This window comes from Rhinolophus ferrumequinum, chromosome 22, assembly GCF_004115265.2.
Source record: "Rhinolophus ferrumequinum isolate MPI-CBG mRhiFer1 chromosome 22, mRhiFer1_v1.p, whole genome shotgun sequence".
NCBI classification, from domain to species: Eukaryota; Metazoa; Chordata; class Mammalia; order Chiroptera; family Rhinolophidae; genus Rhinolophus; species Rhinolophus ferrumequinum.
The window spans coordinates 8269061-8295379 of NC_046305.1; positions in this window are offsets into that span (position 1 = coordinate 8269061).

Genomic DNA, 26319 nt, shown 5'->3' on the forward strand with positions numbered 1-26319 from the left:
ACTGAAGGTAAAGGAAGTTACAAAAGAGAGCCAACTTGGGGTTTTTATTTTTGGATCTTATCATATTCAAGCAGGAACAAAAAAAAAAAAAAGAAGAAGAAGAAGTATTCCCCAGCACTTCTTCAGATGAAAGTTGTCTACCACAGAGCAGAAAGATAACTAAGCTGGAAAAAGTGTTGGGTTAGTGAGGAGTTGGACTAAAGGAGGTAAACTTATTTGAATAGTGGAGCTCAGCTCTTGCCTGCTTGTTTTAGGGAAGCAATTTCCCTGTTCACTAGAGTTTGGTTCCAAGGAACAGGCTTCCTATACAAATAGCTCACTCACCCACTCTCCCTAAGAGTGACTTCATTATAGGAAAGGCCTTCCCTTACGTCATGCTGGGGTTCTCAGTCAAAGCGAGGGCAAGAAATGGTTTATCACTGCAAAACAAAACCCCAGGTACTAAGAAAAACAGAGGACCTCAGAGAGGAAACTTGGCTTTTCTCCCAGACATTTTGTTTATCCCCCAGATGAGGTGCGTCTATTTCTGTGGCTCCATCAAGGAAGTGAGAATCAGGTTTTACTCTAAATATTGCTGTTCTTACATTAGCAGGGTTTAAAAATAGAATCACAGGAATAGAAAGGACTTCCAGGGATTTTTTTTCAGACATTCCCCTATTTCACAGTGGCCCTTCCTGAACCCTTCATCCAGTGTATCCTGTTTGCCCAGATGCTGAGGAAGACACATCCCACGGTCTAGTTGAGTGGGCCCGGTTGTCCAGGTCAGGAAACGGCTCTCAGCCAGGGGCATTCGGCCTCAGTCTGTGCTTCTACCTCAGCAGGCCAATATGTGAGTTAATAAATTAATCTTAAATCAGCAAATCTTAGCATAAAAGAGACTTTCAAAGTGTCATCTAAAACAGTGGTTCCCTACTGGAATTATACTCCAGGCTGGTGAAATAAATCACTGACTCTAAAAACATAGGAGAAGAAAGTTTTGGTGAGAGAGGGCAAAAGAAGATAAAAAAATTCACTGAGTGGTCAGAGAATCGATCTCTTTAGACCTGTGGTTCACCTACGCCAGGTTGAGTCCTGGCACCTGGATAGCTGCTCATCTTATCAGTTGGGCAGGTCGTTACAAGTGCAGATTGCTAGGCTCTCCTTCTCCTACCCTAGGTCCTAATTGATCTGTAGTGCTAAAGCGCTCCCCTGATTTCGGAGTTGGTGCTACACCGACACCCCTATCCTGGCCAGTGTAGAAAGACTTCCTGCACATCCAGCCTGGCTCTGCTTCCATGCCTCTCGTGATGGGAGAGCTGAGGATGGGAAGACCCATTACCCAATGAAACAATCTCTTTTTTAAGCAATTCTTATTGTTATAAAATTCTTCTATGTACTTTGCTGAAATCTACCTCTCCTTGACTCTTATTCATTGGTTTCAGTTCTATGTTTAGAACAGCGGGCAGCAAACGTGTTAAGTCTCTAACAGATTGTTCAAATATTTGTTGATCAGATGTCATGGTTCCTCTCTCCTTCTTAGAACAAAAGAGAACCAAGCAAACTATGATTCTGTGAAATCCAGGCAGAGCGCCTGGAACACTCCACCGGGACTTTTAAGCCCCACACCTTGGTCTATGTGCCCATTGAATGGCCATCCCATAGCTTATTTTGAATTATAACTTCCTTACTCAGAATGACTTTGCAAGTACCTTCCCTTACTGGGTAATGAAGGTCATCTGGGAAGCCTCAGCTGTCTGTCCCCTCCCCTTCTGTGTGTCGTTTGCTACTCGTCGAACCTCCTGTGTAAAATCAAGAGGGAACTTCCCCTGGAAGGTTTTGTGGCTGCTCATGATGTCAAGTCAGTGTTGCTCCTACTTAGCCCTTGTAACAACCTCAGGGGGAATCTAAGAACAAACAAGGACACTGCTTCTTTCAGGGGAGAGTTGAAGAAGACGAGGGGCCCATTGACACCCTTTCCGAAGAATCATTTCATAGCTCCAAGATGCAGAGGGTGCTTTTCGATGTTAATTCTTTTCTTCACAAATACCTCCTGTCAAGCCATGCTCTCAGAGGTCAAACATCACTACGTTGAACCTTAAAAAAGTCAAAACCCAAAACCCTTGACTAAAGACATGCATCTCATTAAGTGCTAGTTTATTACTTTAAGGAAGTCGTCTTCAGAGGTCAGCTACGTATTTTAAGAAGATACTGTTTCCCAGCGTACATTGGGAGCCTTTTTTTCTCTTTGGATGGCCTTCTGAGACAGTTTATAATCAAAGATGTTTATCTTATCAATGTATAACTTAAACCTTGTGTTGGACTAAAACAGACTCTTCTAGACTATTCACCCACTTTGTTCCAAGTTTGGCTTCCAAGTCACTTTTAGCTACTTTCAGTAATCCCCTTCGCAGACCAAAGATTCGTCACCCCTGGAGTTATTCAGAATAACAACCCACAGATATGTATTGGCTTCCCAGGCCTTACTCAGTTTCCCCACCTAACTCCTCACCTCATCGTGCCAAATTCCTCCCCACGATCCCTACCAGAACACACTCTCTGCCTTGGCATGTGGTGTTTGCTCTGCTTGAAACATTTATCTCCATGCTCTCACCCACCTAACTTCACTCGTGTCTTAGCTCCTGGCCTAATCACCACTTTGCAAAGGAAGAATTTGACCATATGGTTCCAGCTTTCATCACTTGACTTTTATTTCAGGTCATCTTCTGGAAACAGTGACATCAGCCCACCTCCCATAGATCACCACCAGCTTCACTGCTTTGGGTCTGAGTGAATGTTAGGGCAGCAAGAGCTCTCTTGCTCCTTCAGTGCCCCCTGAGCTGAGCTGAGTTACACGTCCAGGAATGTATAGCACATCCTCGTTTTCTAGCAATAGTCCTTCTTCTCCTCTCTCCTTTGCTCATCTCCTCCTCCTTTCACATCTCAGCCTGGATATCACCTCCTTAAAGACTCTTCCTCTGATTCCCTACACTGGATGAGGTCACCCACCCAATCACATGTCCCCATAATACCTGTGGGAATTCCATCATAACAACTACCAGGTAGCATGGAAATTGCCTGTGTCGTTGTCTGGTGGTTTGTTGTTATAAACTAGCTCCTCGGGGACAAGAACTGTGTCTGGTTTACCTGTAGACCACTGCTCGATACCTGGTAACTGCTCCGTCAATGATTGCTAAATAAATAACTAAACAGACACATGGATGGATGGAAAGATTGGTCCAAAGAGAAGCTTGAAGAATTCTGGATGAACAGAATCCGTTTTGCCACTTCACTTTTTGGGTGGTTTCGAAGCTTTTTCTCAAAAGATGGTTACATTAGAGGTCTCCAGTCTTGCTGTCAGGTGGTGTAAATTGCTTTTATTTTTTAAAATTTCTTCCCAGCAGGGGCACTCCTGGGGAATACTGACAGTGAATTCCCCAAGCTGATCTGGGAAAGGGGCATCATTGATGTAGTTTCTAGCCCTTGAGACAGAAAGTTGTCCTATTTTTCAGTTAGCAGGTGGGGTGGGATTTCTAAAGCTTATCCAAACCTGCTTCTTGGCATACCTGGCCTTGTGCAATGTTGCAAGGCTCCTATCTCCTGGGAAGGAGACTTCCCTGGAAGCAGCATCACATTCCTGTGCTGGAGTTTGACATTTAACATTCCTTCCGCTCCTGCCTTGCCTCAAAAATTCCTCGGCTGCATTAAAAATATGGTATTTTCTCACTAGCAAGTACTCTCCCGTCAGCTATGCTCTTCTTTCCAAGGAGCCACATTCTTCTTTGATGATTCCAACATTCTTTCGATCGTGTTCTCCTTGTGAGTCATAGGGATCAAAGGCAGTAGTGCGGAGATGCAGAGTGTGTGGTTCCAAATGCTTGGCTTTGCATTGTATGTTGTGACTAAATGGGCTCAGGGCACTTTTCAACAGAAGGCCCTTCCGCATTCTATTATGGGCAACTTTCCACCACCTCCACCCAGAAATAATGAAATGGAGCTTGGGTCTTTCCCATTTATTCATACCTCGTATCTCTCTTCCAAAGTGACTTCCACACAACGTTTTTCTCATATTTAAATGACGCTGCATTTACAGGTTAAAGTTGACTCAAGTCAAGACTACACACAAGCCAGAAAATGACATTGAGAGAGATTACGATTATAATAGAATGAGTAATTTCTTGGGTGACTTTTGGGGATCAGTCTCATTACTATCACAATCTCACCCCTGTCAGTCTCATTAGTTAATTCAGAAAATAATCAAGCCGTACCATACATCTTCAAGTTTTACTTTTTAGCTCTTCTTTTGGGGCTAGGCAGCATGTAAACTCAAAAAAGTATAGGGACATCAAAAACCATAAAGTACCTTGTTAGGTGACCTGCTTGCACCCCGTTCTTTGGCTTTGTAGTAATTGGCATATTGGCTTATTGCAGCTTTTGTTGTTGTTGATTTCCTTTAAATGTCTGCCTTCCACTAAACTGTAATGTCCAGGACAACAGAGGCCATGTTATTTACCCACACTCTAGAACAGTGTTCCGTACATGTAGGCACCCGTAAGTAATTGATACATGAATAAAACCAATTTATTGGTTAGCATCTACATGGATGAAAGCAAGCCTGTAGAGTTTCTTTTGCCCTTCTGCAGTTGTCCTCTGGCAGGATTAAAGGCAGGCCCACCGAGCTCTGTTGAGGATCTTCCCAGTACCCTCAAGCTCTATGGTCTCCCAGCACTCCTCTTTATGTCACCTTTACAAACTCCCTGAGGACTAAACACAAGAAGGTATGTGGTCAGAACTGTCTGCCTTCACCAAGCGTCTTTAGGGCTCCCCTTCATGTTATCTCACTCTCTTCACTGCCCTCTGTATTCCCTACTTGAACCCTATCTCTCCTCTCTTCCCAGTCAGATCCACTAAACCCTTCTTCTGGTTTGTGTTCTCATAGTCGAGCCTCAGGAGAGTCTCTTATACATACAACCTCTTGGCCCCATTACTCTCTTCATTCGGCCACCCACGCTGAAGCCCGGGTCTTATCTCTGGGAATGTTGAAGCATCAAAAATTCTGACAAGAGGGGCCGGCCCGGTGGCTCAGGCGGTTGGAGCTCTGTGCTCCTAACTCTGAAGGCTGCCAGTTCGATCCCCACATGGGCTCTCAACCACAAGGTTGCTGGTTCAACTCCTTGAGGACCCCTTCAAGTGTAGGGGATCTTTTTCTCAAAACCCTTATGCCATACTGCTGGAGGTGAAATGTGCGTCCTTGATTCTCGTTTCTTCTTCTAAGTGTTATTAACCTCCCCATTAAAATGTCTCTGAAAACACCTGCCATTAGATTCTATACACATCACCTACATATCTCCTAAGCTCTAGGTCTCCCCTCTTTTTTCAATAAGAATTTTAGCCTCTAGCTCATTGTTTTTCTCCACCCACTACTCTTGTCAGTTGTTTGTTTTTTTTATTGGGGAGGGGGAATAGGACTTTTATTGGGGAATAGTGGGTACTTCCAGGACTTTTTCCCAAGTCAAGTTGTTGTCCTTTCAGTCTTAGTTGTGGAGGGTGCCGTTCAGCTTCAAGTTGTTGTCCTTTCAGTCCTAGTTGTGGAGGGCGCAGCTCAGCTCCAGGTCCAGTTGCCGTTACTAGTTGCAGGAGGCGCAGCCCACCATCCCTTGCGGGAGTCGAACCAGCAACCTTGTGGTTGAGAGGACATGCTCCAACCAACTGAGCCATCCAGAAGGCAGCTCAGCTCAAGGTGTCGTATTCAATTTTAGTTGCAGGAGGCAGAGCCCACCATCCCTTGCAAGACTCGAGGAGTTGAACCAGCAACCTTGTGGTTAAGAGCCCATGTGGGAATCGAACCGGCAGCCTTCAGAGTTAGGATCACAGAGCTCCAACCGCCTGAGCCACCGGGCCGGCCCCTCTTGTCAGAATTTTTGATGCCTCAACATTCCCAGAGATAATCTATCCTGCACTTAGTCTCCCTGTTCCTACTGCTCTTGACCTCTCTCCCACCTCACCTCAGTTATCTACTCCCACTCTTACCTTAGGCCACATCATTTGCAAAAAACTGAACCTCCCTCAACACTTTGTGATCACCACTCTTACGTTTCCTACTCAATTCCTCTAGTAACCCTCCTCTACTCCGTGTGGAACCTTCTCCTATTCACCGTCTTCTCTTTTCACTGCCTGTTATCTCCTCCACAGCCTGTCTTCCGTCCTTACCCAGCTCAGTTCTTTGGTTTGCCTCCTAATTACTCCCTCAGATATACTTTCAAATTTCTTACCCCATTAGATGTTTATATTCACCCGGTTAAATCTAATTTTTGTTTACACCTAAGCAGCTGAATAGAGCTGGAAAAATACACAGTTAGGCAGACTGGTCTATTTGAAATTCATGACTACTAACCTTACATGACGTCATCACAGTGTACTTACTAGCAAGTCTCTCTCCCACTTTCTGGGATCTTTAGTTCACATCTTTTCCTCTCTCTTCAAACCTCCAACAACCCTTCTCTCCCTCCCTCTCAGCTTATTACTTTGCTTGATATTTCACTGAGGAAATAAAAACAATCAGAACAGAACCTTCTCATCCTTTCCCACCAAACCTGCAACCTCCCTGCACTCGCACCCTTGGGTTCGGTCCCTCTTCCTTTAGAAATGGATGCATTTCCTGTGCTCTATGGGAGATCAGTCCCCCGTATGCCTTGGATGGATCCCCTTTGTTTCATTCACACTGTGTAGTAAATGCTTTGCTGTCTTTAGAGAGAACAGCCTTGGCTATGAGACCAAGACATCAAATCCTAAAGGTTTTGGCAAAGAAGAATTCTGGGAGGAAGGCGTCCAAGGAAGGAGGGGTAACGATTTAAGCTGAGCTGGCTTGGCAGCTCAAATTTCATTTCTCCCTTGAGATTTTGCCGTGTTTATTCTTGCAGCCACGACCTCATCCTATGTTCAAAGGTACACTGTTCCTCTAAGACTTTAATCCAAGTACTGCCACAGCCAAAATCAATTTTGGTCTTTTCTTTGGCATAACTGAGGCAGACCAGATTTTAAACGTATTTTACTAGGAACCAAAGAAAGATACATTGATATGTTGGGGCTCAACTTGTGTATATAAAATTCTTCAGCTTTCGTTGATGATAGCCCTCTGCCTGGTCCCTCCAGGAATTTGGTGGGCAAGGCAGAGAATTGGTCCACGTGCTCAGTGATGGATGTTGGGCCCCCTGTACCTCTAGGTGCTTATGGGAGAAGGCCTATCACGGCAGCTATTTCATTCACTGGACACATGCTTATTGATTGCTTCCTCTGTGGATGATGGTAGCATGTCAAAGACGTGCAGAAGCGATCAGGGCTATGAATGCCTTAGATCATAAAGTGCAATGCTCACAGCGTGTTCCCAAGTCAGGAATGTTTCAGCCTTAGTTTCACAGTATTTTCCCTTCTACTTGCCAATAGCAGGTTTCAAGGCAGGAAGGACCTAACTAGATGAGGTCATCTAGTACTTTGAGATGAATATGGAAAAACACAAACCTTAGTGCATGCCTTGGAGGTAAAAAAAAGTCAGCACTTGTTAGCACAAGAGAAGAAAGGAAGGGAATTCCCAAAGTCTTGGCAGAAAATATGTTTGGCCGTCAGGAACTACAGTTCTGGTGTTTGCGGTGTTGTATTTCACGCTATGTTAAAGTACAGACATTGTTTAGAAGAAAAAAACAGATTAAGCAGAATAATTAGCCCCCAAAGCAGGGAGACTTGTGCGTAGGCATCTGAGACTGTACGTGGAAAGAAACGAGAGGTTTGAGATGCTGCTCTCTGGTTGCTACTGTTTGCTACTGTTCTGGAAACCTCCTTCTGATAGCCAGAACATTGTAAGAGGGCTTGCTGGGAAAGAACCATCGAACAAAATCAGAAAACCAGAATGAAATTTAAATGTTAAAGTAAGCCCTTCATCCCACCTGGAAAGTGCATCACGTAAGGAGAGATTTCTTGCCTTTATCGGTAGCTATACTAAAAACATTCAAAGCCTAGGGGCCCTACCTTGAACAGTATAATTTTCCCCTGCCATTGTATACCCTCGTTGGATACTCTCATGGCAGAGGATTGAGCATGTCACAAAAATGAGAGAATCTTAATCTGTATCTTCTAGATATGAGTCAACTCTGATAAGAACAGCCAAGATGCTAACTCCATCTTCGTCTGGGCACAGAGCCGACATAAAAGGAACATCAGCAGCAATGTACCATGAAGCGGTGGGGCCATTTGTTTACTGTTGCATTTACCTCTGGAGCTTACCTTTTAAGAAGGGTACTGATAAACTGGAGTGTGTACAAAGGAAAATAACCAGAGTGATCAGGGACTTGGGGACAATTCATAAAGGAAACAAGTAAGGACAATGAGAAAACTTGGCCCCAAAAGAGAAAAAGGAAGGAATGATGTGATTCTGTGTTTGAAGGAATGTCATGTGGGAAAGGGGACAGACTCATTATAGGACAGAAGGACAGGGCAAGTTTTAGACAGGCAGATTTAAAGAATTCTCTAATAATTCAAACTTTGCACTTATGGAAAACATTATCATATGAGGTGACGGGCTGGAAATAATCAAGGAAAAGTTGTCATGGATGTTACAGGGGGTGGGGCTTTGTCACCGAGCACAGGTTTGGGCTGGGTGACTTGCATGGTTCTCTCTCTCAAATTCAGAATTTTTTTCCCCTCAAACTGCTGGACTCTGGCACAGACTTTACTTTAAAGATATACCCACCTTGTGAACCAAATAAATCCACCTGCTCAATGAGTTAAATTTGTTTATTTATTAGAGAACATGAATGTGGTTGGCAAAATAGCCTTCTGTGATGACGTTTTCGGAGGGGGTGATCTGAGTTTGGGACATTTCAGGTCCCAAAGTCTTCACTGTGGGCAAAAGGAAGAAGTTGATGCTTTTGCTCAAAGAGAAAAGACATTTTTCTGCTTGAGGGTTGGCGAGTGTCTGTGCCCTGAGAAAGGGGTATAACCAAATAAAGCTTTAACATCCCTTTGCGTGCCAATATTTTACATTGAAAATGTAGAATAACTAATTCAGATTTTGTAACATGATACTGTATAAGGATTCAAGTTTACTAGAGTCTTATAAATGATCGATTCGTTTTTTTAAAAAAGAACTTTATGTACTACCATTCTTTAAAATATTCTGTATGGTATATGCATTCATTCACTTATATATTCAGAAAATATTTATTATCTTGTTATATCTGGGAATATAAGCATGAACAAGACAGAAAATTCCCCTGTTTTCATGCAATATAGATTCTAAGAGACGGGGGGAAAGAAGCAAAGTACTTAGCAACCAACATGAAGAAAAGTGAGTGAAAGGGAGATGGATGGATAGATACATGAATTTGTTTAGCTAATTACATGTGCTACATAAAATAAGCATTATAGCGCTAATGTAGGGACAGCTAATGTAGAGAAGGTGCTCATGTTTCCTGGAGAAGGTAATGTTTGACTTGCGACCTGAATGACCGAGAGGAAGGCCAGCCATGTGAAAATAGGGCAAGAGAATAGCAAATGCAAAGGCCCTGTGGTAAGAAGGAGACTGGTTAAGGAATAGCAAGATTGTTGTGACCACCGGCTAGTGAGCACGGAAGAGGAAAATGCTGGTAGAGGAGGTAGGAAAGCACGTCCGGGTCAGATCATGAAGATTCTTGTAGGCTTTAGAAAGAAATTTAAATTGTATTTCAAGTGCATTTGAAGTCATTGGAGAGTTTTAGGAAAGAAAGTAATAAATACAATGGGATTTTCTTTTTGAAAGACTCTTATGACTTTTGTGTAGCAAGTGGATTGAAAGGAAGCAAGTGAGAGCCAGGAGATGGGTTAGTAGGCCACTGCCGGATATAGACATGTAAAAATAAAAATAAATCAAAATACCCTAATAAACATATTAGGCCAGTTGTTAACACACTTTACCATAGTGCTGTACTCATAGAATAAATAAATATTTGTTGATGAATTAAGTGTCTGGGACTGAAGCCAAGCTCCTGTTCTTTCCATGAAGTGCACTCTTTATATTTGGCTTCGAGTAATGAAATTATAAGTACTATGTACTCATTCATATTTGGAAGACTCAAGAATCTCTGCCTGTAAGAGGAGTAGTGTTCCATGTAGGGATGTGTGTATCCCCAACAAATAGCTGTTCAACTGAAAGAAAATCCACAGGCACAGAGGAAACAGAAGAGATCGGTGGGAAATGTAGCAGAAAGAGACTCAAAGGTTATGGTCCCTGAAGCCCCCTGCTACTCATGCTGCCTGTTGCGCTAAAGGTGGTCTGTGTTCTGTCCCAACATTGCCTCTGAAGAAAACAAAAGCACTAATATGAAAAGATATCTGCACCCTATGTTCACTGCAGCATTGTTTACAATAGCCAAGATATGGCAGCAACCTGTGTCCTTGTATAGGTGAATGGATAAAGATGTGGGATGTGTGTGTGTGTGTGTGTGTGTGTGTGTGTATATAATGGAATATTACTCAGCCATGAAAAGAATAAAATCTTGCCATTTGTGACAACATGGATGGACCTCAAGGCTGTTAGGCTGTGAAGTAAGTCAGGCAGAGAAAGACAAATACCGTACGATCTCATTTACGTATGGAATCTCAAAAACAAAACAAAACTCATAGATACTGGAGAACAGAATGCTGGTTGCCAGAGAGGAGGGGGTGGGGGGTGGACAAAAGGAATGAAGGGGGTCAAAAGGTACAAACTTCCAGTGGTAAAATAAATAAGTTACGGAGATTCATGTACAGCATGGTGACTATCGTCAAGAATACTCGTGCGTATTTGAAAGTTGCCAAGAGAGTAAATCTTGGAAAGTTCTCATCACATACACAAAATGGTAATTTTGTGTGGTGACAGATGATAACTCGACTTATTGTGGTGATCATTTAGCAGTGTACACAAATAGTGAATCATTGCATTGTACACCTGAACTAATATAATGTGATATGTCAATTTTAGCTTACTAAAAAAAAGATGAAGGGAAATAGTATTGGACTGACGCAGAGAGGAAATTATGTGCCTGTTGCAGAGAGGATATTTCCATTGTTATTGTCCCTATAGACTATTTTTACCCTCGGTCCCCAATTGGGCAGGGTTGATGGGACTTGTTGAGGCAATATACCAAATTAGTCCCGCTGAGGAAACTCCGTGGGGGAGGCCCAGAGCCCAGGAAGGTTAGGTAGGTGACAGGACACTTAGAGGAGCAAATGGAGCCCCATGCTTGCCACTGGGGACACCGCAGTCAAAACGATGCTTATTAGAAGAAGACTTGTGCCTTTAGTTCCAAGGAAGAAAGGAAGATTTGAAGAGTAAACAAGTGGCGACCCGAGATCTTCATGACCAGGCTTGAACTTGGGTGAAAATGAAAGAAGGTGTCACAAGCAGCATCAGAAGTTCAGAGATTTCCTACAATGTTCAGAGAGTACCCGGGGGCTGTGGCCCTGCACACCTGCCCTATTCATTGGGTTGAAAATGACCAAGATCACACAACTACTACAAGAACAAATAAACCGTCTGTTTAGCTTTAGAGGAAGAGGACGTGGAAAGATTTTCGGCCGCTGAGTGAGCCCTGAGGAGCCCTCTTCCAGCCTGTACAGCTTCCTTTGATCACCGTCGTGGCGGCGGAGGCATAAAGGATGCTTAGCAGAGCCACAGACTCGTGCAGACATTCTCAGTGCAGTGCACAGTCAGCTGTCATGGACCACGGCCGCACACATTCCACCTGCTTATGGTCTTGAGGGTTCACAGAGCATTCAGCATCTTCACATGGACCAGCTAAGCCCCTCCCCCCACAACCCTCCCCCAAAAAACTCCCCGCCAATCTGCTGTCTCAAGTTGGGTTCCACAAGAAGCAGACTCTAAGACAGTGAAACATGCAGAATGTTTACCTAGGAAAGCCCTAAGGCTCAACATCTGAGGAAGGAAGGAAGAGCAAACAGGATTTGACCGAAGAAGTTGAGTCACAATGCTGACTCGTGACAACCTCCATCTCCTTCCTGGGCACCTCTGGTCCGTGATACCCTTTCAGAGTTGTCCTGAGTTGGGCCAAGGTGGTCAGGACCACGTTGGCCCAACTCAGGACAGCAGACGTTCACTGATCAGTCAACGGATGCGGGCCAGCCCAGGAAAGGCTGCAACCCTTGGGCAGTGCTCTGGAGCTCAGGCAGTCCCCTGAAGAGGCTGCCAGCTGGTGCCAACAGCAAGCATCCCAATAGCTAGAGCAGTGAACCCTCCCATGACAGGGAATCTGGACAGCACACCACAGTGTCTACCACCTGCTCTCCACCTATTCTTTAAGGAGGCAGTCAACTCCAGGAAGTGAGCATGGAATTGAAGGCGGGACCTCCCAGCTTTTCTCAGTGCAGACATTTTTCTTTGCCATAGCAAGAAAAGAAAAACTGCTAAGCACAAAAAATGCTTTGATGCTGAGTCCCTGAAGAATTCAAGTGACAACAGCCTCTGGTATGGCAGTCGTGAGACAGAGATAGAAAAGTTCCTCTGCCTTAAAACAGTGTCTTCCTTTTGTCTCCAGAAAGTGTTCACACATTTCATTCAATCGTTGACTTCTTGTGGAGGGTCCACCGTGTGCTCAGCATTGCTCTAGACCTACGTATGGGAGAAGCCAGGGTCTCTGAGGACACTGGTTGAGATGGGAAGGTCAGTAAACAGACAAGAGCGGATAACAGCATCCGTTCCCTCACCTGCATACTCCCAGGGGGCTGAGGTAGCATAGCTTAGCAGAGTTTTACTGAATTACTGTATGAAACCAGTCACACGACTGAGGTGAGGACAGTCAACACATTTACACCTCCCAGCGTCAGTCTCCACATTTTAAGAACGGATCTACCATACCTACTTACAGGTGTGTTGTCAAAATAGAACAGGGCAAGGGTTGTAAACTTGCTTTGTAAGTCCTAAGGAACAACGCAAATGTGTGCTGCTCCTTCCATAACTGACTCTGACGGAAGGGGAGAAAAACATGAAGGGGATGCTGGAGGAGTCAGGGATTTCCAAGTCAGGGTCTTGAATTGTTGAGCAAAGGCTGTGAGCCAGCTATCTGTGGCACAGCTTCTGCGATCTGGCCTGTATGATGTGCCGTTTGTTTATTTGAAGGCCTGTCCACAGCCACACCCGCTCCTGGGAGGTCCAGGCCATGACATCCTGCTGTCTGTAAGGCCGGCTGATGAGGGAGGTTGGGAACACAGCTGAGTCAGAGTTCCTGGGACTGGGCTTGTCAACCACAGGAGAGCATGCCAGAGGAACTGAAGCCATCTCCAGGCAGTCGGAGGAGCAGCTTACAGCACATGGACCTGGGCTGAAGCGTTCGGAGGAGGATTTAAGAAAGCTGGAACCAGGGATGGGTTGCAGGCTGTCAAGAAGTGTTTTGGTTTGTTTTTTTGTTTTTCCAGGACTGATGAGCTTATTTTTTTGTGGGAGGCAAGAGGGTTAAATTGAGGGTTAGGGTTGTGATGGGTAAAGGAGCAGACAGACAAGGGGGAATCTTTGGTCACTGTTGCATTAGCAGAGTGGCCTTGTATCTGTTTTGTCCCAGACTCTGGCAAAGTGTAGCCCTGTCTGAACAGTATACCCCTTCTGTGAATGTGTTTGTGATTTCCTGGGAAGGTCCCTGTCTGCATACCTTGCACAGATGTTGTCCTGTATACTTTTAGTTTTTCAGATCGCTTTATTGCGGGTACTGATTTCTTCACGTTCGTTTAACTGCACCCTGAGAAATTATCTATCCACTCAGTGGCAAAGGACAAGAACAGATACAGGCATTCTTCTGGAAACTTCAAGGGAAACATTCTGTCCAGGGACTGGGTTATGTACATTTCACATTTTTAGTTCCCATTAAAAAGTTGACTTCCTCAAGTCAGGTGTAGATTTGACAAAACCATTTATTCAACAATGCTTGACTTGTCCTTTCCTTTTTTCAACAGTGACATAAAATGTCTGGCTTCAGGGAAATAGTCACTGATTAGAAAATGATTCAAATGGGCTGCCATAACACTTATGTAACTACATTGCTGAAGTTTTCCTATAGAGAAATAAGTGTAACTTTCCTCTTTAGACGTATAAAATAAAGCTGACTTCCAGTACTACGGTATTTAGTGTGATTTGAGTCACCCAAAAGGTAAAATTTGGAAAACGTAAATTACAAAGAAGCTTCATATAAGCCATTCTGTTATTTTAATCAGCACTTCTTTTCACTTTTCGTTTTCTTTTTTGCCAGCTTTCCTTTTGATTGCATCATAATAACTGTCTAGACTCTGACTAGACAACTCAACTGTGATGCATCTTAGGAGACTTTGTACAAATGATATAAGAAAAAAATTAATTAGCCATACTGTACATTAAAGTGCCACAGTTTAAAAAGTTATGAATAGAAAAATCATTGATTGCTTACATGCCAGCTAAGATAGTCAGCTATTAATTCATTTTCCTCAAGGTTGTATGTTGTGATCAGAAAGTTCTTATCCACCTTGCTGTCAAAAAGTATAATAAACAAGGCCAGCCCGGTGGCTCAGGCGGTTGGAGCTCCATGCTCCTAACTCCAAAGGCTGCTGGTTCGATTCCCACATGGGCCAGGGGGCTCTCAACCACAAGGTTGACGGTTCAATTCCTCGAGTCCCATAAGGGATGGTGGGCAGCGCCCCCTGCACCTAAGATTGAACACGGCACCTTGAGCTGAGCTGCCTCCCGGATGGCTCAGTTGGTTGGAGAGCGTCCTCTCAACCACAAGGTTGCCGGTTCGACTCCCGCAAGGGATGGTGGGCTGCGCCCCCTGCAACTAACAACGGCAACTGGACCTGGAGCTGAGCTGCGCCCTCCACAACTAAGACTGAAAGGTCAACAACTTGACTTGGGAGAAAAAAAAGTGTAATAAACGATGACCTACGACAACAACAAGTAGTTATAGATAAAGCCAAGTTAATTTGAACTTCAAAGGCATCTTGAAAAAGGAGGAATCACAGCTGAGAATGGAATGTAGGGAAAAGCAATTCCTCCCTCTGCTGGGAGCTGGTGGCAGGGCTGGGAGCTTGGAGGTTCTAGGATAATTGCATGGAATCAGATTGCACCTGATGTTGAGATCTACGTGGTAGCAGCACCTTTCTCTTTCCTCTGGTCCAGTAGTTCTCAACCTTGGCTGTTCATTCGAACCTCCTGAGGAGTTTTTTATAAAGACTGGTTCTCGGGTCCCATGCCCAGACATGCTGATTTAATTGGTCAAGGATGTGGCCTGAGTATCAGGACTTTTGAGAGCTTACAGGTCATTCATTGTGCAGTCAGTGCCCCAGCCTCTGCTTCATTCTGGTAGCTTTCTCTACCCTGAGGCAAACGGCTCAGTTCCTTGTGTGGAGCACAGTGCATTATGGAGGGACAAAGGTGGACTTCCCAGGCCGCCTAATGGTGTTCATCATCTTCATCCGAAAAACAGCACAAAACAACCAGGAAGACAAACTCAGGGAAGGCTGGAAGTGACTCCCAGACAGTGGCTCTAGGAAGTAAGATATTTTTATATTGGGGAGGAGGGTCATTTTTCTTTTAGACCTTTATACACTTAAATATTCAAAGAAATCATTAACGTGGTGTAAAACTGATAGCAGCTTAGAATGATTGTAAAAGTAACTAATTCGTTTTTGGTCTTCATGTTGTAACCGGAGGCCAACGAGTCCAGGGCTCATGCTGCCTGCGCCGTTCAGCCAATAGACCGACACAGAGGCTGGGTCATAGCGTAAGCGTTTATTTTCAGAGGACCGGTGGTCTGAGAAGGCAGCGGCTTAACACCTCTAAACACTGCCTTACATTCTCAGACCGACTGGAGGTATTTAAGGGAAAAAAAACCAGGGCACTCTCCCAGAGGCTGCGTGACATCCCGGAGGTCTGTTCTCCTTTCATGATGCACCCCCTATCTTCGTATCTCTTTTGGTGCTGGTGGTCTGGGACGGTGGGGGAGTAGCCTAGGAAAATGCTAAGCAATAGAGTTTGTAATTAGCAAGTATCTGCAAGGTGATCTTCTAAGATGAGGAGCCAGAACCAGAACAGGGCATCCTGGAGGCTTTCAGAGCTCAAGCCACAGGAGGTGTGAAGCCCCCCTGGATGGGGGGAGGGTATCCCAGAGGCATTCTGAGTACAGGGGGCCCCTCTGGGCCCTGCTTCAGTATAAGTTGTTTGAAAACAGAAAGTGTCAGTTGCCTTCAGAGGCCTTGTTTGCAGGTTGGCTCCTACCTTACCGGACTAGAGACTCACTGGCCTCTGCATTTGATTCTTGTTTCCCCTGTGATGTCACCTTTTCCAGCCACCCATTGGAACGTTTTCATTTTGTGAGCCTGTCCTCATCAGATCTGAGGCCTGGGAGACGGGGGGAGAAGGGGATGGAGGAGAATTTTAATGAGCCGGTGGCCCTGGTGGCTCAGGCCCTGGTGGCTCAGGCTCTGATCAGGGTACTTGCTAGAAACACAACAAGGAATGGAGAGTGCGTCATAGCCATGCTCAAACATGTTAGCCAGATAACCATCAGAAGGATTTCCTGTTTGCCTCTGAGGGACACAAATGAGGGGTTTTTTTTGTTTTGTTTTTTCCTCTTCTTTTGCCCATTTGTGCTGCAAAGGACTCCATAGAGGGTGTGCTCTTGGAACTCTGTCAGAACGCTCTTGCTCTGTTCTTCCAAATACAGAAGGAAAGATGGACATCAGGGTCCTTGAGTGAGCCTGTACCTTAATGGGTCAGTTTGACAGGACAGACTTTGCCCCTAGTGGAGTCAGTCGCCAGGCCTCCCACATGGAGCTCCTGGAATGGGGAGGACGACTTTTTGCTGGTCCGGGAGCACTCAGAAGGTCAGCAACAGGTGAGGAAAGCACAGTGACAAGGGAGACAGAGTCAGTGGCAAAGTCAGAGGTCCAGGAATGCTTACTCTGAACCATCGTCGTCGTCACTGCGGGAAGAAGCGAAAGGATCCACCCCAAGCCTTGCTGAATCTCTCGAAGTTCTCAGAGTTGTCAGCCTGGGTGTGCCTAGGAGTCTCCTGGGATGCTTCCATCAGGACAGAATCCCTGTTGGAGAGCACAGTCCTGGAATCTGTGCTTTTAAATCACTCTCTCCCCCAGTGACTTTGATACACTTCGAAAAACCTTGCCTTGGATCACATTCACTTCCGGACTTAGTCATAGAACACGTCGAAAATCGTGATGTCTAAAATATGGAGACGTAGAGCGAAGAATGACGCTGGGAATGACTTGTATGTATGGTAGCACACAACAGCTTGGATGGGAAGAAAGGAGAGGAGGAGCACACTGACCAGCAGAAAAATGATTTTCCGGTATCTGGGCAACCTGAGCATTCTGACACCCTCCGAGTATCACGCCACGGGTCTTCAGATCACATGTATGTATGTCCCACATGCCTCAGCCATGTAGCAGGTCAAAAGCTAGATGGTGTAGACTGCCCTGGATTTTGTTAAATGAGATTCACATACCATAAAAATCAATTTTAAAGTGTACGGTTCCATAGAGTTTAATATATTCACAAAGTTGTGCAATTATCAGCACTATAATTCCAAAATGTTTCCATCACTCACTAAAACAAACAAACAAACAAAAACCCTATTACATTAGCAGTCACTGCTCATTCCCTCCTTCGCCCCGATCCTGGAAACCACTACTCTACTTTCTGTCTCGATGCATTTGCCTATTGTGGAAATGTCAGAGAAATAGGATTGTATAGGGTGGGGCTTTTTGTAACTGACTTCTGTCACTTAGCGTAATGTTTCCAGGCGTAATCTATGTTGCATTGTTATCAGTGCTTTGTTCACTGGTAAGGGCAAGTATTCATTTCTTTATTCATTGACACATACATGCTTTGTTTCAACTATCATTTTTTGAGTTCCAGGCACTGAGCTAGACACTTGTGATTTACAAATGAGTAAAATTTAGATCACGCCTGGTAGGAGTTCAGAATTTTGTGGGGGTTTGGGGGGTGGGGAGGAATAGACACAAAAACAGGCAATTTTGGAATAAAGTATGTCGGATCCCTGCTGAAGGGCAGGAGCCCTATGGAGAAAAATAGAACCAGGAGGCAATCAGACATGGAAAGTTTAAGTTTTAATGGAGGGGAAGGGAAGAGAAGCAAGAGAGAGAGGACCAGAATATACTTGGAGGTCAAGTTTAAGAGGAAGTATGTTATTGCATGCTTGGTGAAGACTGAGTAATGGAAAATGGGAGAGTCCCCTATTATTTTGTCACCTTCTTCACCAAGTTGTCCTGGACCCATTCAGTGCTCTGGTTTCCCTCGTTTGAACCCACCTTTCCCAGTGTAGTTACAGACTCTCAGATTCGGGCCATTCCTTATCTATCTATAGCAATACATAGCTAATGACTGGCAGTCAATTATTATATTAAAAAAGAAGGAAGGAAGGAGGCCTCTTCTGAAGCACTGTAATCTTTATTCTAATCTTACGTTTTTATCCTGCATGGATATTATTTCCTTTCTGCCACTAGAGGGAAATGCAAACTTTTTTTATTCTTCCTATAACCAGGGAAAATCTTCCTGAAGAAAATGCCCTGGCCCCACTCAGCTAGCGCCTGTTTCTCCTGGAGAGCATTCAGCACGAGTCACATTTCCACACATCTTTCAGCCAGGCTCTAAAAAAATAAAGCAGCATTTTAATAATGTGTGAAATATCATAAAATAAAATGTCTCTGCTTTGGCAGTTCTCATTGTTTTCTCCCTTTAGTCCTTAGGAATTGAATCCTTTTATAGCTGCTCCCCCTAGACTCAGACTCTCTCTCTCTCTCTCTCTCTCTCTCTCTCTCTCTTACTCTCTCTTTCTCACACACACACACACACACACACACACACACACACACACACACACACGGCTAGCAAGAAGGTATTTACTCCCTTTGTGCTTTAACCTCTTTTCAAATATAAGACGGGGAATTCTGAGGGAAAAAAATGACCATTTTATTTCCCAGGATTCTTACTTAAAATGAACAGAATTTAAAATATGTCAACCTAAGTTTTGAGAATGTATTAGGGTTCTCTAGAGATACAGAACCAACATCCATGCATGCACACACACACACACACACACACACACACACACACACACACGTGGGATTCACAAAGTGGGGATCCGTTGTCTATAATAGGAACATCTGGTCACCTTATACTGGGTAATCATAAATAAAACATAAATTAAGCATTAAGGAACTATCAGCTTCAAAACAGGAATCAAAATGGAGGTAGACAAAACAAATCATATTGGTGGTCAGTCAACATGACACCAGAGATCTGAAGGAAAGTTAACACCAGAAAGGTAAACATGCTCACTTTTTCCCTACCATTAATAAACATTTACTATTTGCTATACACTGATCTAAGTGTATATGCCTTATTTTAATCTTAATAGCCACCCTCTGAAGTAAGTACTACAGTTTTCTCTTGCGGATTGAGTCTCAGCCATGTTAAGGTAAGCTTCCACAGCTAGTAATTTGGAGACCTGATATCTGAACTCAGTTGACCTGACCCCAATGGCTACATTCTTATCTCTATGGTGTAATGCGTTCTATTTCTAAATAAGGTTTCAGGACCTAAATCAAAGGGATCGCAGACTGGACTGTCAACGTGTTCCCAACTGAATCCCTATACAGAGGCATTCTCTTTAGTGAGTAGAGGTAGAGAATGGGGGAAGTCAGGCCCATATTTCCAGTGGGAACTGGAAAGTTCCATCCTATAATTTTCTTGTCCAACACTTCGTCTTGGCCTCTGATATGGCCACAGTAATCCGTTAAGTTCTGGGTCTTGGCTTCCTACTCCATACACTACACTTCATGCCTACCACTATTTGGATTTCTGTTAGGCGCAAATTATAGAACTTGCCAAATTTAGGAGAAATTGCAAAATGAGAGATTTTGTAAAATTCTAGCACAGTTTCTTTCTTTACTGCCCCATATGCCCCACCCCCAAAATACATTCCTTCAAACAAGTTATATGAGACAATCTCCAAGTAGGTCGTATAGAATTGCCATGGTGCTCAAGCAACATTCAGATTTCTGAGAGTCCATTAAAGTCCCAAGAGTTCTCCATTTAGGTTTTGGTGCTTCCCAGGAAAGGACTAACTTAGAAAATAGCAAGCACTAGGAAACTATAAACTGGGATAGAAGCCCCCCTGTCTCTTAGGAGAAAGACACTGTTTTGTTGTACCCTGCCTATCCTGGCTACTTTTGGTTGTTCTCTCACAATTACCAGGTTTTTCATTTTACAATTTGGTAGTGATATTTTAAAGGATCTATTTCTCAAGATGGAAATTCCCAACTTTGAAAGTGTGATCATTTCCTATTATTGCTGGTTTTATTTTGCAGTGCCCTGAATCTTCACATGCAAAATTAAATTAATCTTGTCCAAAAATGGAATCTTTAAAAGCTTTATGGCACCCTGCTCCCATTTCTAATATCTGAAAACATCCTGGTGTATTGCAACACCATGGGAATCCATTGCTTTGCACTCTTAATCACGAGTGAATTCTGCATGGTGTAATGATGGTGAACTTTCAGTAAGCAAGAAAAGGGCGTGGTAGTAACAAATTATGAAGTAGATTCTTCGTCACAGACTACAACTGGAACTACTGATGTGCCAGGTAAAGTAAAAAAGGAGTCAGCTTTTCTTTTACTAATGATTGTAGGAACTTCTGAGTATTTTGACCTTCCTTTCATGGGAACATTTTCCTCTGTCTTGCTCTGTTTTCCTTACCTGATCCAGAAATGAGAATTGGACTTTTTAGTAGGTGATTTCTGCGAAGAACCTGTGGGAGATTCTGTATTTGGTAGGGGTGGGGGTAGCGTTCTATATTTTATTGACCTGAACTGAGTTGCTGTATCTTGATCTGAGGGTACATCTTGCAGAATGCATTTCTTTTGCGAGGCGAAAGTTAGGAGGTGTCCATGAACAGAGCCCAAATGCAGAGGGGTCAGGCTAGACAAAGACTCTCACCATCTTCAAATAACAGCAGAGTATCTGAACCCATGTCATTCTTGTAGGAGGAACCATATGGATCTGCTAAGGGGATAAGTGTCTTAGGCCAGGTTCCGGAGAAGTGGACCCTGAGACAGATTTTTATGAAGGCAATTTATTGAAGAAGTGCTCTCGGGAGAGGAAAAGGAAAGGATGTGGGATAAAGCAGGGAAAGAAAGCAAAGATTTGATCTCAGCTGGGACTAGCTTCAGCCTGTATCCTACAAGGAGTTTTGGATCATGGTGATCCCACGGTTAGTCCCACTTTGAGGCTAAGGGGCCAGTGCTGGTATTCCCAGCCTGTCAGGCATTGGTGGCTGACTGCCTGGGGAAGGTGGCTTCTCTCAGAGGACTGTTCCCAGGAGAAGGGGCAGCTGGGTGCCCTCAGCGATGAGGCTCAAAGCTGTTGGGGGATGGGTGCGCCCACTCAATGAAGGGGATCTGGACAGGGTAGCGATAGCGTTCTCTACAGTAAGAAATGTCTTTCCCTTTCACCCCATCCTAAGAATTAAAAAAAGAAGCAAGTCAGTTCCATCACTTCTATTTAAGAAATTAAAATGACACTTTGAATAAATGGTTTTTGAAGCTGTCAGCCAGAGAAAGCCTTAGTTTTCAATTGCAGTTGGAATCTTTTGGTTTGCTCGTAATATGTAATGATGTGGTCATAAGAATTTCCAAAGCTTGAAGTTAGGCTTATTTCCACAAAACAGGAAGAATTGGTTGTATGCAATGTATATAATTTTTCTTTAGTCGCCCCCTCACCCCTGACAGTGGGCCTGGTGGAAGGAAAGAAGAGCTTCAAAAGTAGAAGTCACAGTCTATGCAAAGCCATGGAATGAACAGAACAATGGCAGGTGAGGAGGACGCTCATTTGACTGGTGCCTAGGGTGAAGGATGAGAAGTGAAGAAACGAAACATCAGAGGTGAATCAACAACCAATTGGTTTGGGAGGTGGGACTTACAGGTCACGCTTGGAAGCTGGCCTTATAGCGTGAGGGTGATGGAAAGCCACGGAAAAATCAAAAGGGGAAGAAGGTGAGCGCATTTTGAGGAAGGCATGAAAGTAGCCCATCACATGGTCCCTGATGTAACTAACCAGGGTACCATCTGTGAAATGAGAGTTCTCCTAACATCGCAACACCCTGGAGTTTGGCACGGCATTGCGCTCAGTTTTGCTCAGTAACTTGAACTTGTGGTTATTATAGGCAGGGAGGGAAGATTAAGGAAGTGGTAATACACAGCATGGTGACTATAGTTAACAATATTATAATATATACTTGAAAGTCCCTAAGAGAGGAACTCTTAAGAGTTCTAGTAACAAGAAAAAAATTTGCAATTGTGTGTGGTGATGGATGATGTTAACTAAACTTACTGTGGTAATCATTCTAAATATCCTGGGGTTGCCAAAAAATGGTGTACACATGACTTGTATTCATCTTTTGTTATCGGTATATATTGAGTATTACAATTTAAATACAGATTTTTCCTTTCTTAAAATGTGTATACATTTTTTGGCACGCTCTGTACACATTTATCAAATCATTGTGGTGTACCACTAAGACTAATACAATGTTATATGTCGATTATAGCTCAGTAAAAATAAATAAAAGCACTCCTCTCTTAAAGCAAAGATTTCCAGCCACCTGAAAGTTACAAACCGTTGGCTCAAGAGCCAGAAACAGATTTACTTGCTCACAAAATGTCACACAATGTGTGCGAGCTAATTGAAAGACTGGCAAGCTAATGTTAGACTCTCCATGTCTGGTTTATGTTAAAATCCTGAACTATCTGGCAATATGAGGCCTGTTTTAATTCATTGCTTGCCATGCTTAAAACACTTTAGCTATAAAGTTTCGTGCTCTTGTAGCAGTTAGGACAGCATGTCCAGAGTGGGAGGGACACTGGCATGACTCATTTATGGTAGGCACATCATGAAAGAAATAAAAATGTGTGTAAGTAGTAGAGTAAACAATAAGAAAGTTGAAGTTCTAGCCTTCTTACAGAGTTGCTCATAACCTAGAATGTCATTGAAATGATTTTTGCCCCTCCAAAATTCAGCTCTCATATATATATATATATATATATATATATATATATATATATATATATATATATATATATATATATATAAAACTCCTTGTGTAACAATTCTTTTCTGTAATACTACAAGCTTTGATTAGAGTTGATTTGAATTAAGACCAAACAAAATCAAATTTTATTTTAAAATCAAAGGTGTTAATATAATTCATGTGGAAAATAATGTGTGACAATAGAATACAATTTAAGGCTGCAATATGGGAATTATGTTGAATAAAAATTTAGTCAACTACAAAAGGACATAACTGGTCATCAAGGCTTGAGTTAGCTTAAGGACCTACTGTTGTGAAATGCATCTATGTATTAAGTAAGAAAAGTTTTCCGGGAATCAGGAGTGTTTATAGATGACAATTTTATGCAAGTGTGTCAGTTATATGAGGAGAAATGATGTGTACTAATCAGGAATGACAATTTGGAAATGCAAGTCTGACCAGACATAAAGTAAAGTAGCTTATCATTTTGAAGACATAGCTGAAAGACTATGAGACAAGTTGTGAAAACGTGAACTCATTGCGTATTTCTTTTAATTTTTAAAAATGTGTCAATTATCATTGACATTCAATATGGTGTTAGTTTCAGATGTACAGCATAGTGGTTAGACATTTATATAATTTACAAAGTGGTCTCTCCCACCCCCAATAAATTTAGTACTGAGGATGGTATTTTTTTATTGCAGCTAATGGGAACACAGATTTAAATAACACTATCTTGTTTTTGTGGTGTTGATGAATATTTTATCATTACTAAACAACATGCGACAGAGACACAAGGAAGTCCAGCAGACACACTTCTGTAAGTAACTGTTTTTAATGTGTTGAGAGTAGCCTTGAAAGATTTGTGAAGTCAAATGGTACTCTTGGAAATACAGTTGGAACTGGGTGTTAATATGAGAGTGAGCTCGAAATCCAAGATGGAATTGTTTTACGAGGGCCAGGAACTCGGCCACTGCCTTGCTCACGGAAGTCACTCTGTGCTAGAAAGGTGAAAATCTCACCAGTCATGGATGTGGGCATTAGCTCATGAGTTGGATATGCTTGGGTGCCACAGCCACAGACAGTGCAATAGTTTGCTCAGGGAACAAACACAGTTGACAGCTAATCTATATGGAACATACAAATAAGGCCCTCGGTCCTTCATTACATGGTGCTGATGGCAGTTTTTGATTTGTTAGGGGAAAAACTGACGTGTTCATGTCACTCAAAGGAAGCGCTGGAAGTAACTTATGGGAGAGGTTTGCTCAAAACTTGGCCCTTTGGATTGTTGTCATAAACAATGGGAATATTTTAAATGTTTTCCTGTGGGGACGTTTATTAATGGTACCCAAATATATTATTTAATTTGTCCCTTCCTAACAAAACCATGTCTTTGGGAAACTCATTTGTCAAGGAGGGGTACAACTCACATTCATGTACTGAAATTGGTCTCTGCTCAGCCCCCGCCACCAATGAAAGTGGTGGCCACACATACTGTCCCCAAGTTAGGGATTTGAATGATGAATTTCAAAAATGGTTTTTTGATATCTGACTTTTTGAAAATGGACTACAATTGCCCTCGTTGTTTTCACAGTTAATGTTGGTGTGAATACCGAGCTGAGGAATAGTGCCATGAATATGAGTCTACATTCTATATAATGCACACCACAAAGTACAATACAAGAGCCGACATTGTCAGGTTTCCAGTTGCTAATCAAAGATCTCAATTACAAAATTTAAAATGCAATAATTAAAAATTTCCCACATGTATACATGTACGTGTGTGTGTGTGTGTGTGTGTGTGTGTGTATCTTAAAAAGGATTGGTGAAACACACACTGTAGGCCAGTAAAAATAGATACAGTAATTTAGGCAAAGGATTTAGCTTATTCTGACATGCTTTATTTGTTCGAATTGGCTGCCTGGTCCCTCATGACTTCTAAGTTGTTGCAATGTCTGGTCTACATCATGAATCTATTATGGTAGCATCAAGATGCTTTGATTCGTCATGTATACTTATAAACCGCCTTAAGTTCTTTCTGGAACTTGGGAACTTGGGAAATCTGGAAGATGAAAAAAGATGGATGGATGAATGGATGGGTGGATGGAGAGATAGATAAATAAATAGCAAAAATGAATTTCATTCTACACTTACATGTGCAGGATACACAAATTGTTCATATTTTTTGTCTCTACTTAATTATTATTTTGAGCTCACGATTACACCATAGAAAGGGAAACTTCAGCTCAGTCCATTTAGGATTTCTTCCCCTTTTCTGCAGAGCTGTGGCCCAGTTCTGAAGAATTGACATCGAGCCAGACATGGGGTTGCAAGAAAACATCATCTGTCCCCACAGGTTTTTACTGAGACTCCATGGTTCAGCCAGGTCCTTAGTTATTAGTCCATTCAAGTGGCTGCCCCTTCCTCCTGGGCAAAGGCTGGTGATTCTCCTCCCAGGTCTGGGCTCCATCATGAGTTATGGGGACCACTTTTCTGCGGCCAGGTCTCCTGGGACATGGAGATCTTGTTGGTTGTCGGTGGCACTCTCTTGTCTTAATCCACCATTGTCTTATTGCCACTCCACAGAGGTCCACGGCATTAACTAAAGCCACAACTAAAGGTTTGTCTGTCAGCTTTGAACTTGCAACAATTTGGCTTGGATTGACGTAAAACTTTCTGGACAGTTTGCTCTTCTTACATTTTAGGTGAACCCAGAACTGTCTCTTGTCCCCACAGAGCTGAGGATTTTACAACCAAAGAAATCGTTCTCAGGAGATTTTGACTTTCGACCTTGTCACATTCCTCCACCAAGGCAGTGAACACAGAGACACTAATTGGGTAAAAGGGGTTTGGGTGTGAGGACACAGGAATGGATGGGGGAGCACGGAGAAGAGACAGACGGACAGAAGGACTTGCAGGACATAAGAAAGAGAAAGGTGAGGACCACTGTTTTGGGGAATGGTATTTAAAAATCACGCGAGATGCTTCCATAGCTTGACTCCTATAAATAATGCTACAGTGAACATACGTCTTTGCAAATTAGTGTTTTCATTTTCTTCAGATAAATACCCAGGAGTGGAATTGCTGAGCTGTATGGTAGTTCTATTTCTCATTTTTGGAGGAAACTCGAGATGGTTTGAATAATTAACTAGTCAAAAGATGTGACAAATGTCTGGGTGGTGTCCTCTCTGAGCTTTTCTGGAATATCTGTCCGCACACCCAAGCTCAACTT